We start from the raw sequence: 21,026 nt of genomic DNA on the forward strand, positions 1-21,026 counted from the left end.
ATATGGTTAAAACACAAATCTCCCACCCCACCTCTAGTCCACTTATTTCTGGTTTTGATTGACACGCTCCTCGTTTTTTTCCCCCCTCTCCTCCCCGTCTGTTTCTCATGCTGTTGGCTGTGCCTGTCAGTCTGTGTGATAACCAGGAGCCAGCAACCCTGAGCATGTTTGCCGCAGCCTCGCTGAATCCACTCTCCTTATTCTCCCCTCTCTTTCTCCTCTCTCCTCTCTCTCTCTGTCACAGGATGAAGGGCCACAACACCTTATTTCCACAAGTGCAGTAAAAGTACAAAGACTTCTTGCTCTGCTACATATCATGAAGGAAGGGTGGCCCCTTGATCCAGCTGGAAACCCGCTGAAATATTGGGTGACTGAGAGAGGGATCCCAGAGTTGTGTTTTCTTTTTCTTTTTTTTTCTTCGCAAATGCCTCTTTTTTCCCTGTTTTGCTTTGGGCGTCTGTGGAAGACGATTTTTTGCAGAGACCAACTTTTTGCTGCTGTTTTTTAGACATGATGGGGAAAAAAAAAAAACCTTTATAGACTCATTATGCTCAAAGCATGCATACTGACACAGGATATAGATAAACACACATACACACAGATAACAAGCCAAACATACATATTTAAAGATGCTACACTTAAAAAAATGAAAAATGAAGAGAAAAAAAAAAAAACTTTGTACATGTATAAATACGTGCAAATGCCAACTCAAGTACTGACGCAAACACATGCGTGTGCGCGCACACACATATACACACAAACACACACCAGCCTGCTGCCATTTTGGTTTTTGTGCCTACACAGGTGTTGTGCTCTGTGACAGGGCAAGCTCTGGATCAAAGAAGAAAATGAGAAGAAAAAGATGATGAAGAAGAAGCAGGAGAAGGAGAAGAAGAGGAGAGAAGAGGAGAATCCAGGATAATTTACATGCATCATTCCTTAGGAAATAGGGACCAAAGGACTAAACGCTTTTTAAAAGAATATAAATATATAAATATATAAATATATATTTAAAAAACTCATACCTTGTAGCTGCAAGTATTACAATTTACTCGTAGTAAAAAAAAAAAAAAAACATTAAATCAATATCCAGTGGCCTACTGTAAGTATGAATAAAAGAAAATGGAAATAATGTATAAAAAAAAGACATGGCATCGTAGTATAGGGGGTGATCTTTTGCTCTGGATGCTGATTTAGCGCCAGGTTGTAGAATAGTAAAGTAGATTAGAAAAAAATGTAGATTTGCTAACTTTTGCTGTTGTTTAAAAAAATAATACTTGAAGTTGTAATGAAAAGAGGGGTTGAGGGGTGTGGGGTGGGCTGGTGTAGGGGGGGGGGGGGGGGGGGGGGGACATTGATCTGCTCCTGTACGCAATGACTCTTTTTCCTGGATGTTAAAGGTATCAGCCACTGGATATCTCGCTCATCACGATATACAAGTCACCGCACTCTCTGACAGCAATGAACAGACTGTTCTGGATGAAGAAAAAAAGAAAAAAAAGAATGGCAAGTGAAAAAAAAGACAGAACTTACTAATGTCTGTGCTGGACAGGGTGCAGACGTTTAAGGCTACACATTAGCCTTTGTGTTCAAGCGACAATCCACTGTAAAGACCAAGCAAAATGGACATGGGGTGTAATTTTTTTTTTCTTTTTTTTTTTTCTTTACCTTTTGTATTGCAACAAGGAGTGTGAATTCTGAAGCCACAAATTGTTCAAGGGTGACGGTTCTACTAAGAGGGATGGACAAATGGATGGTCACGAAGGCAACAGAGAAGAAGGAGGAGGAGTAAGGTGACAGCTACTGAAACTGCCAGCAGAACGAACTCCGTACACAAATACATGGCGTTGGGATTCTGTCAAAAACCTTAAGTATGCCCATTTGAAAACAACCAGGATTTAATATAAGTGGCATGCCAAGGATATGTGTCCACTGGAGTTGCTACAAAACTCCAGATTGAGAAAAAAAATGCCTCTTCTCTTGATAGATACAAACATTTCTCTTAAGACAAACTTGATTTACTGTATTGATGGCAAAGGAGAGCAGGCTTTTAGAGCTGATTTAGCCCTGTCAAATATAATGTAAATTCCACTATTAACATGTTCCCCGTCCTGCTTTCTTCATATATTATACATAAAGCCAATGAAAAAAAAAAAAAAATACTGCTTAAACATACTATATCTAAATTAGATCTAACAGTCACCCTTAAGCATCGTTCAGCTCGCTTGTAGCCTCTCCGACACCGACGCCAGGCAGGACAGAGTAAAGCACTGGAGTACTGTCATGTCTTGATTTAGGGTCCCGTAGCCTTTATTTTGACTGTTTTAGAGCTCTGGATGCAGGCTCTTCTCTAAAAGCAGATCAATACGTTTGGAATGAGTCTACAGGGAAGAGCGACGCTGTATCAGTCACTCTGAACACTTCCCAATTTTCTCTGTCGAACACCAGCTCACATCCGTACACCAGCCCTTTGAGCACTGGCAGCTGGCTGTAAGAGGCATGGTTAGGCGGGGAAAAAAAAGGAGAGCGGGAGCTGAAGAGAGGAAGTCAACAACCAAACATGACATTGAGATCCTTTAAACTGATGCTTCTAGGATGCTACCCAATGACTTAATCCAGAACATTAGAAGCTGTAATCAAGCTCCTGGTGACAAAAATATCCATGCTATATGCTTTCAAAGAACGGGACTAAAGGGTTCTAATAGGATGGGGATCTCGTGACTTCAGTCCAACTAGTTCCTATTTACTACTGAAAATCCTTTCCTTGCAATTCCCTCCCTCGTTCTCTAGCTTTCTTTAGAGAGAAAAGCAAACGAATAAACTCGAAATCACTGAAGGTGAAAAATGTGCCAGCAGATTCTTCAATCCTCTACAATTCTTTGTCATTTAAATAAGCAGAAGGTCTCGATTTGGTCCCCCCCCTCTCCCCGGTAGCCATGCCTTTCCAAACATTAGCCCAACTCCTCAGCATCTCTCCCCTTGGAACAGCATTTTCAAACCTGGCTAATGTCTCTACTCACTACCCTTCAATTATCGCCTGCACCGTATTAGACATGCTATTTCACCTTTCCCTCTAATCACACTGTAATCACCAGCCTCTATACATTAGCAGCAACCAAGTGAAAAATCACCGAGATAATCACTTGGACCAAATTGACGGGAGAGATGGTCCCCTGAATGCACATGGATGACAGAAGGAAGATTAGAGAGAGTTATGTTTGTGCCTACTCCCTGGCAAGGCTGCCGACAGCTGACCTGGCACCAATAATACTGTCGAATTTACCCGAAGAGGCGCCGGAGGATGTGGGAGAAAACCTACCACATTGTAGCGAGGTGTTAACATCAGGAAGTACATTGACATTTGCAAAAATGAAAAGAGAAAGGCAGAAGATAAAATGTATGTCACCGTTTTCTTTTTTTTCCTTTAGCACAAATGTTGCGACGACAGTTGCTTTCAGTCAGGTCGAAACCCAACAATTTTGCTGGAAATCCTCAATTCTGTAGAAGCAGCTGCGGCGAGGCCCGCGTCATTGTGCTTCTTCTTTCAGCATGTAATTGTGTCTCAATTATCTCTTCAGACGCCACAATATTTTACAAAATAGAAAATACAGTTATTTCTTTCTCTTGCTTGCATCCCTGCTGGGACACCTGCAAAGCACAGCATTCAATGCTGAAAGAATGTCTGATGCATAGTTCTTCAGATACAAAATGATGCCCATCAAAAAAATAAAACTGCCTTCAAATAAAAGTAGGGTAAAAACCCAGCCCTCCTTCCTCAGCCCTTGATCAGACTTTATGTGGAAATGCAGGAAGCTACATGAATTGGAGTGAAGTGAAGCAGGTCCGAACAAAACCACGTTCTGCAAACCGTTTGTGCTCATTAATTCATGTGAAGCTAAAATAATCGATAGCAAATCTAATGTTCCACGAGCAATGAAATTCCCTGCAGCTTGTCTCGGCCATCTTTAGAATATGTTCTGCGAGCGAGGGTCTGTCAGGCTGAACGTGATCCTCGTCTTCTATCAGATGCTGTACTAGTTCCCACTGCTAATGGCAGGTTGAGCTCCCAGCGAGCCAAAAAACCCAGCCTAGCCTCAGCATCCTGCTGTCTGCTTGGCTAACAGTGCAGTGTTCATGTAGCATCTCTGCTATGCCAGGGCTAAATTAGGCGATGGGAAATCAGCACTACAACACTTTTAACAAGGGTGCTGTTATTACTTTGACGCCCCGGGGAGGCTGTTACTGAAGGGATGTGCATTAAAAACAGAAATAGTTACGAACTTCCAAAACAAGAAAAGACAGTTCTTGTTTCCACCCGCCCCATTTATTGACATAAGTCTGTGCTTGCCTTGGTCTGGTATTTAGTCGAGGCCACGTTTCACCTCTAAGAGCAATGACAAATGTCAGCCCAGCAGGCACTCACCAAGCTGCTGCCAAAATGCCATTTGATTTTTGTCCTCTCATTTACAAATAGAAAATTTGACTTGGCATTATAGCCTAAAGGAATTAGTATGAATCAAATTAATTGTGAGAGTGCAGCATTTAGCACGCCAGGCAGAACCTACAAGGCAATGTCAAACATTATGTCCATACCCCCGAAAGCATATGGATTCTCTTCTCTGTGGCCACACGACTGACCTTATTTAGCATCTCACAATCATTGGTTTAGTGCGCAAATACAGCCAGTTGCTTCTCTGCCACTGATGCATGTACCGACTCTGACCTTGCGTCATTAAATGAAAAATCGGGGGGGAGGTATATACATGTAGTATACCCGTTTCCTCAGTTGCCACTACACCACTGCTCATGAGGTCAGTCCTCTAGAGGAGGACGAATCCTTAGAGGGCACCAACCAATGGCGGGCCGAGCAGGGAACTGCTGGAGCATGTCTATGAGTCTCCAACCCCCTGGGTGCATAACACTCACCCTAAAATAGCAGTGATTGTCAGGGAAAGGAAGTGAAATGTAATTGACTGAAAGTGGAGAGATAATTAAAGGAACCTGTTGGACAGGAGGGAAGAAATTAATGCCTCTCATTTAATGGCTGATTTGGGAGGGAGCTTTTCCGTCATCTCACTTTGGCGCAGAGAGAGGGTTTTGCTGTGGAAATGGGATTTCGTATTGGAAAATTGTGGAGGTGGAAATGGGCAACCGGGTGGTGGGGGTGCTGTGTGCTAAACTGAAACTCCACAAAATCACTCCCAATACTCAGGGCATCAGGCGCTATGATGTCATGATTAGTGGAGAGGTTCAGAGCCTTGCCTTACCCCTGATCCTGAGGGAGGTCGAGCAGAATCACGAAATATGAGGTCCCATCGCGGGGAAGCGCTGAGCCAGCAGAAGGGCTGATGAACCGCCTAAATTGTGCTTTGGATTTATAGTATCGCCATCCAATTCCAACAGGTAACAAACAAGCAAACTAAAAGAGGCCATTCTCCATCCAACTACGCACAGTGGATTGCTAGAGTTGTGCAATTACCTTAAACGACACGGCTGACGGTAACGAAGACAAAGACTTTTTTTATTCCTTAATGTAAATAGCCTATAAACACAAAAAAACAGAGGACGGCTGTATAGCAGCTTGTGTTGAGAAGCCCAACTCTGTGGGACAATGATGTCACTATAAAATGTATCCACAGCAGTGCAGGGATCTAGGAGAGGTTTAGTTCTTTTAAGCCCCTTAAGTTTGGGCTCTGAACATGCATCCTACAACCCTAAGCATCGGACCAAGGATTAGAGAGTATTTGACTTAGTGTCAAACCTAAGCCACAGCCCCGGAGTGATCCGTTAATTAAGATTCTGTGTACACCAACATGTCATGATTTTTCTGACAGAAGAAAGATCGCCTGTGCGGTAATTGGATTAGTCCAATTGGGGCTGATGAACAGATATGACAGTGACAGTAGAGTTCATCCATCTGCATGCTTACCGCTTGACAGTGCGACAAAAAAAACGAAAAAAAAAAAAAAAAAACACATCAGCCTCCAACGACACTTTCTTTGTCAAATTCTTTGGAAGTGAAAGTTTTGGCTTGACGACGTCTAAGGAAGTTAGTTTTACAAAGTGAATCTCCAGGTGACAGTTTGTTCAACATGTACATAAATCATTTTGAAATCAAACATTTAATACACACGGTGGAATCCCACATGGACATGGTTAGGTAGAGACTGGATGAAGGGGAGAAACAATAACGCAATTATTGGAGAACCCAGCAGAACCTCCCAGCTTGACCCGATCTGCCACAAACTCTCCTGACCACACAGCTGCGTTACTCCTGTACATACAATATAGCTTATTTTTCAATTCCTTTGAACTTTCTTTATAGTCCGTACAATAGATCATGTTCAAAACATTTTAAAATGAAAAGAATACTTAATATATTTCAGTGAAACTAAGAGAAGGAACCTATGAAATAATTTATCCAAAACTGAAAATGAAATGATGTTATTTCTTGTAAAATGAAGCACTGATGTTCAAAAATGGGATTTTATACTCATGTTGGTGACTGGTTCTTTTGTTTTCCCTTGTTTTGTTATTACGTGCTAAAGCTGGGATAGACCCATTGTCATGATGTTTATTCAGATATACTTTGATCATTTATAACATCTATACAAGAATTAACAAACTGCACTGTAAAAGGATGATTGATGATTGATGGTCACGGTCATGTGGATTCAGAAAAATGAGTCAATTGCACAACTGAGTTCAAATGAATCAGCATTGCATGTTCAAAAAGAATCTCATTCGAGGCCTTTTAATTGTTTTCGGGGGAAAAAAGACAAAAAAATCTTTGCATTCAGATTGGTTCTGAGACTGAAGCCGCCATATCTCATTGTGTTTTAGCCATAGATGATTTCCTGTAATGTTGTCTGTCATAATGTAATTAGGTTGTTTATTTATTGATCGTTATCATCGACATATCTCTGATTTTCCTCTTCTCTGTTCTTACCCATGGGAAGTTGCCGCAGTTTGTTATCTAATGTGACTCCATCCACTGAAGTAATTGTACCAACAGTAGATAGTGCCACATTGCTATTCTCCAGTCAGGTTGATTTGTTAGTGTGAGGAGGGAATTCTGCCTTAAACCCAGCCTGTTCTCTCTGACAGTACTACCTGCGTGCAGTGGTCATACACACTGTATTCTGGGGATGCCAAATTTTCCTATCTGAAAAAAAAAAAAAAAAAAAAAATCTGACACTCAAAACACATTTTGAGTCGGTTTTGCCTCAAGCCCATTCTGAGACAAATAAGGACATGGTCATCCACCTCCATTTTCATTGGTTACAAGGACCAAAATGTAAACAAACTCAGCTAACTGAGCAGTTTGCTCCAATCAAGCATTCAATGAGAGCCTTTAAAGAATTCACATTTAGTCATAGGTGATTTTGCACCATGGAATCTTTGTATCATGAATCATTACATTCCCAGCTTCACTATCTAATTGCATCCTCTTCTCATGCTAAATTAATTCATCACCAATATATTTGGGTCTTTATATTCACAATGAATGGGATTATCATGTATTTTATGATTTGAATTGAACAAACTGTTTTCTTTTTTGTTTGAAACAGAGATGTAATTTGAAACAGCGTGGCTCGGGTCCGTTTCCCTGATTCGGGGTGATATCTCCCATAGTGCTCCTGAACTCTGTAGTTCTCTAGTTCATTATATTCTGCTTAGACTAAAATAAAGCACAGTCCTGTAGAAGATTGAGCCTGCTTTGTCCTTCCTTTTTTATCTATCCACATAGGGTGATTCAATAATTCCTGAAGGTTTGGATCCATTGTGGTGTGTATGCATGACCCTGTTTGCAAAGATGTGAAGTGTGCTGCGTCCTCTTGTCACTTGGATTGTGGAGAGAATGCATTTAGAACATGTCAGTGTATTAATTGAGCTAACAGCGCTAACCATATCCGAATACCAAATTAGATGAGACGGTTAGTAGAAAATCGTTTAAAAAGGGCGAATAATGCATAATAAATGGAAGGGAGATTGGGAGAGGGAGGGGAATAAATTGTGAATTGATTAATGGAAAATGGATATTCAGCCCTTGTCTCTTGGAGGCGTTACAGTGGAAACAAACCAGGTGCAATGTGGGCTGCTGGTTATCGTCTGTGAATAAAAAACACAGGGGCAATCGATTAATCAGAGGTTTTCCTCATGTTGCATTTTATTGACAGAGTCGTTACGATAAGGAGGCTCGGGTCACATTGGTCAGTGTCCTTTTTATGGTCCAGCGTCTCCTCCTCCCTCATTAACCCTCAGAGTCGGTCAGCAATCACCTCAAAACCTATTACAGTGGAATGAAAAGTCCTTGCAGTATTGTGTCTAACAACCCGATCCCCCCTGGGCACAGTGGGTGAAATCATGTGACTCGTTTCTTCGCGAATCAACGTGGCTGAACAATTTCAAGCACGCGCAACTGTCCGTCACAACAGAGAGAAAAACATCAAATTCACTGACAGTAATTGTTCCCAGAGCAGTATGACACCCCAGGGAACATCGATGACCAAACCATCCCAAGACACCAAACATCATTTCTCGTTTATGGGGCTCTGCGGCGCGTCCCCGTGGTAGCATTGGCATGGAAACAGATTTATGACTGCTAAATTTGCTGGTGATAAAGAGGCAAAGAGTGGCCAGTTGGGGCACTAACTCTTGGCCGTTCACATGTTGACTCCTGTGCAGAGTCTCCGGGGACCCTTTCTCATTGTGCGGCAGACACTCCATGATTCCACATGACAAACTGGATTGTTCCTCGAGTGAGTCCTGCTGAATTATTTTGGTCCTTTCGATTGCATCTCCTACCCCTGAGATTTTCCCTCTACTGTTGCCTTTGAGCCATAAGCCTCGACAGCCACCGTTGTCGATACTCAATCTGTTCTGTAACCCCTAAAGCTAATGAAATGTGCTAACAGGGGTTTGTTTGTTTGTCTCCAGGAGGGGGACCAAGGGAAAGAAAATGGAACAACAAGACTCTTTTGACAGTTCCATTTTTTGTAATGTTTTGGAGTGAGGGATAATCATGAAGTATGGATTGGATAGCGGGAAAGTTATTACATTTTGTTGTCTTTATCCTTGTTTGAGTTGTAAGAAAAAAAAGGACAGATTGTTCCAAACATGGTTCTTTGCCGTTCCTGGATTTATCCGCAATTCTGATTCCCCTACTCAGTGTGGGGAAGGGAAAAGCCTTTTTCTCAATCTCAACCCTGTGTCCCTCTAAATCTTCAGTGTAAATTTGACAAATACACAACCTCCTGTCTGGCTGGAGTGTTTCTTCTGTGTATTTACTTTATTGGTGATGGTGATTGCGATCGAGTGGACTCAGGGAAGCTCAAACATTACAACAGACAACACAGACATTTGAAGAAAACTGAGGTTTAAAAGATCTATCGCAGTCCTTTTAGTATCCTCACACAAGTGTCTTTTAGGATTTTAGAAATACATCATTCACATCAACAAATTTAGCAATCAAATGTACCACCCATCAGTGGCAAATGCAAATGATATTGTCTTATTTCCAATGACGTTAAACATCTTTTCCAACTGTATCTTTGGTTATATCAGGCAGCCAAAAATAAAAACATGATCACTGGGAACACATCAGAGCACATCATCTTTATCAAATCGGTGAGCATATTGTTCTTCGCATGGACCATTTGATTAAAAAATATAAATTCAATGAATTTATCATGAAGCAAACACATTTTATTATGTCTTCCTGATTCATTTAGAGCAGACACTATCTATATCTCTATCTTTCCATATCTTTATATCTATATAGAGATCTAACCCGATCAATTGGTCCATAGATAGATGGACATAAAATGGACAGAAATGCACTTTAGGTCATCCCTTTCATATGCTTTTAAATTCATGCCATGTGCCTCATTATGCCAACGGATGGCTTGTTAGTAGGTAATTGTGAATAATGGCCTTTGAACTTCTAAAATATGTCTTACACAAATATTTACCACATTGACTTATCACTTGTCACTTACCATGCATTTAGCATTTGACTTTTATCGTCCATTACTCTATCAATGCATCCATTAGGGACACTCAAGCTTTCGGGAGCCTCTGCACACTCCAACGGGCCTATTAACATGTTCTTTGATGGGAAACATGTTGCAAACACTAAGCATAAGCTACGCCACTCAGAAACGTGAATGTGCTGTCAACACTGTCTATGAATTTGCATAGAAAAGTCTTTATGGCTCCTCTTTTCCACTTCTTTTTGTACAATTATTATTTTTTAAAAAAGGTCCCCGAAGGAGGCTCCGAATGGCTATGACAAAAGGTGGCAATTTTCAATCCCTCTTAACATTCAGATTCCGAAATAACAAAAGATTATACAACTAAATGAAAGTCTGAAGAAGACCTGGGTAAGCAAAGCTACACAATCCCTTTGATCCTATTATGTATTACAAAAGCTTAATCAATATCTAATCAAGTGGAATACAGCATGCCATGTCTTACAGAGCTCTTTCCTGTCAGAGGTGAGGTTGCCATGGTGACTGGACAGGTGTGGAGAGCTTAGGCTGCAGTGGTATTGATGGAAATTAAGAAGCATTGATGAGCGTTGAAGACGCTGGGATTGAAAAGGGGGATAATTAAAGGGAGGGATGCGGTGGGAGACGTGGGGGAGGGAGAAACTAGAGATTTAGGTTGGAGATCCAGGAGGTGATGCAGACAGGTGTAACCCGGATGTGTCGCCGTCTCTCTGTTTTCCACAGGAAGTGCATTTTCTAAGATCAACAGACAAACTATTGCAGAAAAAAATAAAGATGAATTTGATGTTGTGTTTAAATTTTATGAAGTTGTTGTAAGTTTCTGTCAAGGGTTTGCAATTAAAAGGATTTCTTTCTTTAACACTAACAACTGCATCTCAATTTATTCCTCCAGAGCAACCTGACAGAAAACCTTACACGCCGACAATTACATTTGCAGTTAAACACCAGCACAACATCCCAATGTTTTCATACAACATAACAAACAAAGCATCAACTGACAGGTTCCTTATTGAATCTGCCTCAGAATGACTCATAATTCAAATATAGTTTCAATTCCTCATGAAGCAAAGTTAGAGAAATATATGCAATTGAGGTTATGGGCGACCACAAATGCAAAAAGTAATTTCATGCCAAAGTACAATCATAAACTCAATGTAATGTCGTGGTCCTTCCTCCCGTTAAAACCACCGGCCTTTCCAGTGAGTAATATTCCACAAGGTTAACACAGTTCCTTTAAATTTAAGTAACTATCTTCCATAGAAACAAAACAAAATGAGAACACATCGAGGGCACGCACAGGTCTCCTATTTTTATATGTCAATTCCTTTCTGTCTCATTCCGAGGTATTTCACAGGGTGGTAAAACTGTAATGAGGGAAGATATCATGAGTGAGAATGAGCGCGTTAAAAATAGGCAGCAAAACATCTGAGTCATAGTCGACCTGGGCATGCTAAAGATGATGTCACCGCGATGCACAGACGGCGCTCCGGAGGGAAACCTGTCGAGCGGCGCATCTGCACCGCGTGTTGTTCGAGCCCTTGACTCGTCTGAGCGGCAGGAGTCCGGGCGAGTTCTGTCCATTCTGGCCCACGGCCCTGCCCAGTCCCGCAGAGAGCTGTCTGTCGACACCTGATTAACACTTGAGATAATAGGTCATTAAAGTTCCACTTCAATCAATGAGTCCAATCGAGTAATCAAGGCCGAGATTGAATGAACCAAAACCGCTGGAGTCCAGTGGGAGCGAGGAGCCTTTAAACGGTATTGGGGAGAGCGTTGCCTTCATCTGTAGCTGTACGCAGCATAATACTGTCGTAGTTAAAGCCACGCAATTGCAAATTTGGTGATCTTTTTATTTACGAGTGCGCAGATTTGAGTCCCATGACCCTTGTGACATTGGAAAATCTGTTCAGAGATTATTAAAAATTTGAATAAAACAAGAGCAGTGAGAGAGTTTTCTTACTTCAGAAAACACTTGTATGTACTTGTTTTTCACCCATGAGAAGTAAGCACAGTAACCTCATCATCCCCTCGGTTAACATGACCTCCAGACACCTCATGTTGCCCAGAGCACTGGAACAGACACACACACACACACACACACACACACACAGAGAGAGAGAGAGAGAGACACACACACGCACACATCCCCCTTTCCTCTCCAAACCCCCCTTGTTTAGCTGATGCATTAGCTCTGGCCTTTGTTTAAATCTCTCTTGGTATTTGGCGCGGGTCAATGTTGTTTAACCTGCCACCTTTCAGCTGGGAAATTTCATCCATTCTCATAAATCACACTGAAGTGTCATTACTTTCTGATTACTGTCTTAATCACACAAGTACACAATTATTGCCGCTCATAAGCGTCCAAATTACCACACATGGATAGTTACACTATTCTGAAAACACGATACGCAAAAGCATGTGTGCACATTTTATCGGTCCACCGCATCATATGTTCCACCAAAGTCTGTATTAATTATGTACGGGCACGGACACAATCCCGTCACCTCGGTTACTGTGCGAGCGTGTGTGAGCTCATGCGTGTGCACGGGCACTTGAGTGAGTAGTCGTTGCCGGCTGACAGCTCAGGCTGAGCTGGAGTGAAAGCGCGAGGCCCAGTGACAGAGAGAACAGAGGGATCAAGCATTATCATCAAAAACGACTCCAGCGCTCCCTACTGTGGCCTCACAGCTTCCTCCAGTCGAGCTGTCCGCTTGTTTGTTGTGTCAGCGTGGATGGTCCCTCTTTTTGAATCAACGCACTTTGCGGCTTTTATTACCCGTCGGGAGGAGACGCGGGGCGATAGAACAAAGACAAAAAAAAAAAAAAAAAGTTCAGGTGATTACAGAAAGGTGAGGGACTCCACCTACTTTTCATCTTTTCAAAATCAGCACAGATTCACATTCATCTATGTCTGAGAAATTCATCAGGACAGAATCACATTAAGAAGTTCAACATCCGACCGCCACTTTTGCCATTACGTCACCCGGCGAGACATCCAGACATGCATTTCTCCCGGTAATTCATCTGCAGCTTTGCTCCTGCAGGAACTGGCACACATGATGCCAGTGTGGTTCATAAAAAGACATATCACTGCAGGGGAGTGTGCCTAATTCTGCTCTGAGAGGAGCTCTCGTAAAGAGACATTGTGGCTAGCCTACTAATAGAGCTGTGCAGGGAGAATGATGCAACTCAGAGGCAATGCTTTAATTTGCCCTTGGTTTCACACACGCGTCTAGGAACAGCCACTCTGTTCCAAAGCTGATTGGCCCGCTTACCTTTAGACATGGGCCAACCACTAGCCTCCGAGGTATGAGGTAGCTGGATTTAGCAAGTGTTCAATTTTGTTTTGCTGTGTTCCTTTTTTCCTCGGCCCAGGTAGGTCAAATGCGGTAGATGCAATCGCTGTGGCTGTAAGTGTAATACTGTGGTTTCCCCCCCTTTACATCCCTCAGTGCATATATATATATATATATATATATATATATATATAGGGCTCTTTGCCTTCCACAATAGTTTTATGTGTTTAAAGTTCATTCTTATCAAAAGATGTTTGCGCTTCAGTCCACTGGGTCCACAATGCTATTTGTATCTTAGCAACCTGTGCAGCAAAAGAGGAAGATCAGAGAAGCTACTTATTAACCTGTTGCTATGGCTACGGTGGTAGGCAATAACTCAGAAGATGCTTTAACTCTTTCTCACTAGACTGCCAATCCCGATCAACAAACAGACGGATAATGTTCAGAACATTTGGTGGAGGGAGGAATCAAAGCCTTCATCGTTCCATTCTGTGTGGATCGGATTTTGTTTCTTTTTTTCTCTCCAACTGTATTCAACCTTGTGTGTGTGTGTGTGTCTGTGTGTCTGTGTGTGTGTGTGTGTGTGTGTGTGTGTGTGTGCGTGCGTGCGATCCTCAGTAGAATATGTTTGCTCTACAAACCAAAGAAAGTCACAACCCGTGCACCATCTGAGTGAAAACAGAAACAAAGAACAAAGACATTTCTCCTTTTGTTTCCCTCCTCCAATTGTTGAGTGTACTTTATTCCATATGCATATGTGGCGCATTTGATACAGAGTCTCGCACAGGCACAATCATTTTGACGTAGCCGCGTGACAGGGTGCAGATGTTTCCATTTTCCCTGTACACCACCAAACGGGGACACTGAGCGGTGACAAATGCTTTCCTCGCGCAGGTTGGAGCGTGAGTGTGAACTGATTTGAATTGATGTTATTCCAGGAGAAATCAATGCATTTTTTTTAACAGCTGCAATTACGCCCCTCACGTCAATTCATCAAGAGATTTGCATGAGGTAATTGTTGGCGCCACGTCTACTGATGCATTTTTATTACGTTTCAATTAGGAATTGAATCCAATTAGGGAAGTCATTCCAATCAACCAACAGGGGTCTCTCCTCAAAGCAAAGCCTACAGTATGAAGAGGCTGCTGAGCTGAAGGACAGACGCCGAGCCACGGTTCCATCTCTAATCCACATTTGCATAACATCTCACAATACATTTTTCCCCCGGTAAAAACAAAATGCACTTTACCAAAAAGTAGAAAAGCAGTCTCTTGCCACCATTGTACATAATTTGTTTTCCTGATTTGATTACTATATTCAGTGACAAAGTAAATCACAAACTAATAAGCACTTAATTATGCCTCTGTTTTTTCATTTCCTTCCTTTTGCTCGGGTACATTAAAACATCAAAGCAATCACACTGGGCGTCCAACAATTGAAATTTCAAAATTCATTAACTTTCATTAATCATAATAAATTGTGGAGCAATTTAAGTACTTCTTACAAGCCTCATGATTCTCAAATTAGTCTGGAGATAAATAAGGAAAAACAAGAGACCTGAACTTGCATATAAGTTATTCAACCGACTGCAAATGTGAAACTACATTTTGTTTCATGTTTCAACTGCCGTCTGTGACTGATGTAGGTGGGATTTCAACTGAATGTAAAGAGTTGCTCATGATCATCCGCACCCTCAAAGGAGATCAAAAGCCGAACCTTGGACTAACCCTGATGTTTGCTCCCTCGCTGGATGACACAATATCAGTGAAATACATACACAATAACACAACCTAAAAGGAAAATGCACAGGGGTGTTAGTCAGTGTTTACGTGCTGGTGAGAATTATCTTCCTAATAACATTGTCAGAAGCGATGGGCACGGCAGAGCTGCACTACCTACCCAAAGCAAGCAGAGAGCTTTGCTTCTCATTCTATGACACCATGTTAATAGCCTTTTTTTTTATTTATTTATTTTTTTTAAATAAAACTGCCGAAAACTTATACCAAAGCAGACAGACGAGAGGAGGCGATGGAAGGAAGGAAGCGCTGCGCCTTTGATCTTGGGACAGAGTCAAGTGTGCAGAGTGGTCGTGCGCACGGTGCTACTGCCCCCTGGGGGACAAGCTCGGGACGATCGGTGCTGGGAGCGGCAGATGGCTCCTGCAACTTCAGCACCGAAGAACACTCCTTCTATCCACCAACAAGAAAACTCGTGAGGAATAAGCACTCCCGTGGGTTTCTATCATCACCATACTAATCGGATCAGCCTTCGGAAAAAAATAAAAATGACAGCTTGCGTAACTCAGGTGGTTATATGGCCATGAGCACTGATAAACAGGGAGCCGTTACTGTCTCGGTGAGCAACATCCGCAGGAATATGTGAAAACGTCTAACAGGTAGAACAAACAAAAACTGTGCTATAGAAGGCAGGATCCATTATATCTGACAGTAGCCACCCCTGCACTTAAAATTCAAGATCCTGCCTTCAGACAAGCATTAGCCAAAACTTACAGGTATAAATTATCTTTCATACGTCTGCCATTTCACTGCTCATGTCTGTAAAGTACGGGTACATCTCCCTCCTTTACACCAATACTTAAACCTTTGTAATGTGTGTGTTCATATTTTACTCCATATGTATGTCTTTTATTATGTGTGTTTCCTTTTTTTATCTGATCTTGCCTTGTGTTGTTGCTTTTATTGCTTGACTGCGGCAAAACCAATTGCCCCCCAGTGACAAATAACAGTCTTGAAGTTAAACACATCCAGAAACTACATTCTTTTAAGACTCTGCATCATCATTACATTTTCAAACTGACTTGTCATCCAAATAATACAAACATGGTGAAGATAATGCTATTTTCTCATTTATGTCCAACAGAAGACACACAACAAAGTTCCCTTATAATGTTTTTTTTGTTCACTCCCCCACTACCCAGGGGAAAAAAAAAACACACACACACACACAAAGGATTCAGTGATTGAAGTCTTCAGTGCACCTTTTTTATCTTTCTTTTTTTAATGTAATAGCAGGCTTTTCAAGTCAAAGGAGATACCCCTTCTCCGTCTCTCTTTTCCACCGTGGCTCCGTTTTTCACATGCATGACAAACACGCACACACAGAAAACAGACGCACACAGGAAACCGACACACTAAAATGTAGCCGTGGCAAATGGGGTGTGTGCAGATTGCCCACTTAGACTGTTACATTATCCTTTTTGTGTTTACTTTTCATTCGCTGCACTCATTTTCAGCCTTTTCTCCTGCGCACGTCTTTGTGCCTCCGCTCATACAGCCTGTCAGGTGTGTGCGTCTATTTCCTATCCTCATTGTCCTGTCTCCTGTCATCCTTTCACCCGTCCCTCATCTCTCTGCCATCATCAAGGACCCGGTGGCCTCCTACGTAGCGCCAGTGGAGAGAAGGGTCTGTATCTCGGCAACGCACCTAGCAACCGCTCCTCGTAACTATGGATTATAACCTGTTGCCAAGGGAGACAGAGATGGAGGATTGATTTTTTTTTTCTTTTTTTTTTTTAGGGATGAAATTCAAAGTGAATTAGATGCATGAATAAACAATGCATCCAGACAGGGCACACTAACATTTAGTGACGTCTTTCATTTACGCTTTTATCCGTGAACTTTATACTCTATCTTGATATAGATGAGTAAAGATTAGCAGACAGAATACCTGTTTTTATGATGGGAAGCTTTCTATGGGATTTTCTGAGTACAGGTAGGGGCAGCCCTATTAGTATTATTCATTTGATATGTGTTATATGAATGTCATAGAAAAGAGCTTTGCTGGCCATAAACCCATTATATAATAAAATCATGACTCATTTGTTAGCTTTAACTTAAACACACCAGGTACTAGATATATTTCAAAGGAAATAATGTATGGCATCATGCGCACTTAAAATAATGTGACTTGACAATACATTATAATACATTAACATTGTTAATAGTTATATATTATGGACAAGACCTCTTTGGATTTAATTTAATCAGTGAATTGATGAACAATATTAGAGAAAAATGTTGCATTATTTAGAAGAGCATCAACCATTTTATTCATGTCTTTATTTCTATCCGTCTTTGAATTTCCAATATTAGTGATGTGTTAATGAAAGTGGCAGTCCGTAACATTTTCATCTATTTAATTGTCTTTTAAGTTACTAAAAGAGTGAGTTAAAACAATGGTGATTGATAACATGACCCACTAATGAAAGTGCTTGTACTGTTTTGCCCATAAATGGGATCTCCGTGTATGTGGGGACATTCCCGCCAAAATTCAAAATTAGTGACGCTTTTACGTCAGTCAGCAGCGGTTGATCTGCCCAGGTGGAGCTACTCACGGAAGTATGCTGCGTTTCATTGTAATCGGAAATCGGTAACTTCCAACTGCTGAGTCAGGCTGCCTCTTGTCTAAAATGTTTATCTGGAGCAGCCAGGTACATTTCATTACTGCTAATCTCACAATGGAGGATCAACAGGCAGAGAAAGAAGACCATTCAACTTCCAGTCCCAAGAAAAAGAAACAAAACTAATCCAAATGAAGAAGGAAAGTAATCAAGAAGCAAAGTGACCACGAACTAGGGAAAATGACGGACCTCCTTTCAGTGGAGTATTTGAAGGCATCACGCAGCTGACAGACAGTCGACACTGTTCGGTGAGGGAGATGAGGTCCCAGAGGCTCGCTTGCAGTCCCATCTACCACCAAAGAGGCCGCTAGAAGCAATGTATCTCAAATCTTACAGACTGCACTTTAATATATATAAAAAAAATTAAAAAATTAGAGGATTTAAAGTTCAGATTTTATCCCTCAACATCTCATTTATTTTAAGTAAACATTATTTGCACAGAAAATTGGCATTAAGCCGGCACATAACTAGAAAATAACAGAGCCCTAATAAGAAAAAGGGACTTGCATACACACTTAAAAACACACTGACAAAGTCCCTTCTCTCTCTTCATTTTGGTGCTTCTCACCCATTCTCTCCATCGCCCACTCTCTGATGAGTGCTTTTACATGGCCACACAAACTTGTCATTAAACTAACCCACTATTTTCCATCACCTCTGAGCTAAATTACCACACTCTGCCTGGCATCCTGTGGACCAGCTTGTGGATATGAAAGCCCACAATTCCCCTGCTATCACCTCTCTGGGCTCTCGCGAGCGCACTAATGATAGCCTGCCACCGGAGAGCGGGTGGAATGGAGCCGTAATGTCCTTGGAAAGTGCAGGCTGGTGCGCATGCTGTGGGAGAGCGACCTGCTCTGTGTCAGGCTCGCTCGCTCTCTCTCTCTCTCCTCTCCCTCTCTCTGTGTGTGTGTCTGCATCCTCAGGCCTCGCGTGTTAATGGGCAGATCCAGCTTGAACTCTGATGGCTGGATGCCCGTGATGGGGGCCGGAATCTGACAGAGGTCCCCACCATTAGCACGCCAGTATACAACTGAGTACTGATGCACACATGTATGCACACCCATTCCTACACTGCTGCCTCAACTCCACGCTAAACAGCTAAAGTTATGTAGTCTAATAGCAATAGTCATTACTGAACCACCTCAGCTTCCTGCAAGAGGACACACACACACACACACACACACACACACACACACACACACACACACACACACACACACACACACACACACACACACACACACACACACACACACACACACACACACACACACACACACACACACACACACACACACACACACACGCACACACACCACAGAATGTTTCAACATTCCTAGATGCTGTACTGGGCTATTATAAACACTATACTATTTAATTATATCTAATATATTTTAATTTATCATTGCATTTATTGATACTACACTTTTTATTTTTGTAAAAACTACTTAATAATCATACAAAATGTGAAATGGTACAATACAAAATAGTAATAATGAATAAAAGCATACTACAGTAGATTACATTATATGAGGCTTTACTCTTCTATACAGAAATCTACCATACTAGACTGAGGTGGACTGGAAATATTGATATCAGGATGAGATCAATGCTCTCTCATTTGTGATGGTAAACATAGATACTAAATGATGTAACAATAATACCATCTAGCCCTATATTTACCACTATATAATATGTATTCAACCAATAGAGTAGAAGCTTCTATACGTCGTGGTACTTTAGCCTCCAGCTCACACTAACATCTCCACAAAGATAACAACTGACTTTCATCTGTATCCTGGAGACTGAAGCAGAGGTTCAGTCAGAGAAGCCCTGGGCAGGTCGGGGCTCAGTCTTGCTCAAGGACACTTGGACAGGAGGTTCCACTCCTTCCTTACAGGACAAACTACTCCCTGTGCACAGTTACAGACTATTGTTCATGAGGTACAATCTGATTATAGTGTTTCAGATTCTGCCGGAAGAGGGTTTTCGTTTAAGCCTGGTTAATAGCTGGTCATTACTGTAGTTAAAATAATGGCTTGTCATTTATTTCCAACAGTGAAAATAACCAAACAAAACCAATTTGCTATTTGACATTTAAATTATTCCAAGCCCGGTCGGTAGAAGGCTTTTGTAAAGAGTCAGTCCTAGAACAAATATTATTCAATGTGTTTATTTTCCATTTCTGAAGCAAAGAGAACATTCACTCTCCAAGAGAAGATGAAGCACGAGTTCAAACGTCAAAAACATTCATATTAGCATGCAACACTGCCAGGAAATATGTTGATACAAAAAATAAATGAATACAAACAGTATTTATTGTTATTTTCCGTGGGGCAAAAAAACGAAAAAGACACATTTTGGCGTTTCAGAAGCCACAGGTCAGAAATCCAAATCAGTCTTGGTGTTTTACCACCACCTTGTGGTTGCTGAAGGGAACTAAATTAAATGACCTCTTTCATTAAAAGAACAGAAACAATGATAATAACCTTTCTGCACATGTATAAAGAAATAGTATAATTTGCCAAGTAAACATATTCACAGTCTTTTTTTAAAGTGGGAATTTACATAGAGAGCAAGGAAAAGACTCATTATTAGAACACAATCTTAAGTGTTGACTTGATGTAAAAACAAATTAAACTGAGTTTGTTATTCACTGTATGTAGTGTGATGTAATGGAGTGTGAGTAACTGCAATAATTGTGGATTTCTGAACACAATTTCAGGTATCAATTGTTTTTGCCTTTTGGAAATCATTTGAATGATAGTATCCCTTTTATTGGGTGTATGCACAGCCGACAGACAATGCATTACTGTTTTCCAACATATGTGTGAAAGTGCCAACACGTATACAATCTGGTCAGTTGATTGTATTTATTTCCTATTTCCTGTACCATGATGTAATATGACCTTTGACCACTCGAGGGCAGTAAAAGTCTACAACAGACAAAGAGTAGCCGACGTACAGCTGAAGCCCTCCTGGGAACAAAGGATTAGTTGGTGGTCCAGCACAATCAAAAGACTGTTGTATGTAAATCATGTAAATCCACTATGGGAGAGGAGGTTTATGCCAGTCTGATTTCACGCCCAGTCAACCCACTGGAAATGGACCTCAGGCCAGCAGACCCATGGCTGACTAGTTACGGCGGGGAAAAGGCCATTGTATAAAGTCAACCACAAAAAAAAATCCCTTTCCTCTGCAATGTTTCGTTTCTGCAGTTTCCATTTGGGGATATTTGTTGGCTTTAGTTTCATGTCTGCCCACGTACGGGACTCACTTTTAATTCAATTTCAG

General features: G+C 41.4%; 2 protein-coding genes across 11 annotated transcripts in view; one reads left to right on the plus strand and one right to left on the minus strand.

Annotated features, from left to right (window-relative positions):
* Nucleotides 1–1,260, plus strand: part of celf6 (CUGBP Elav-like family member 6) — a 136,190-nt gene extending 134,930 nt beyond the window's left edge. For all 10 annotated transcript variants that reach the window (XM_084037557.1, XM_084037561.1, XM_084037559.1 and 7 more), the window contains one exon: nt 245–1,260. The gene's annotated coding sequence lies outside the window, so the exon portion shown is untranslated. The remainder of the gene's footprint in view (nt 1–244) is intronic.
* The window catches only part of slc6a2 (solute carrier family 6 member 2), a 161,125-nt gene that overhangs the window by 24,327 nt on the left and 115,772 nt on the right, over nt 1–21,026 (minus strand). The window lies entirely within an intron of this gene.

Source organism: Eutrigla gurnardus (genome assembly GCF_963514095.1).
Source record: "Eutrigla gurnardus genome assembly, chromosome: 1".
NCBI classification, from domain to species: domain Eukaryota; kingdom Metazoa; phylum Chordata; class Actinopteri; order Perciformes; family Triglidae; genus Eutrigla; species Eutrigla gurnardus.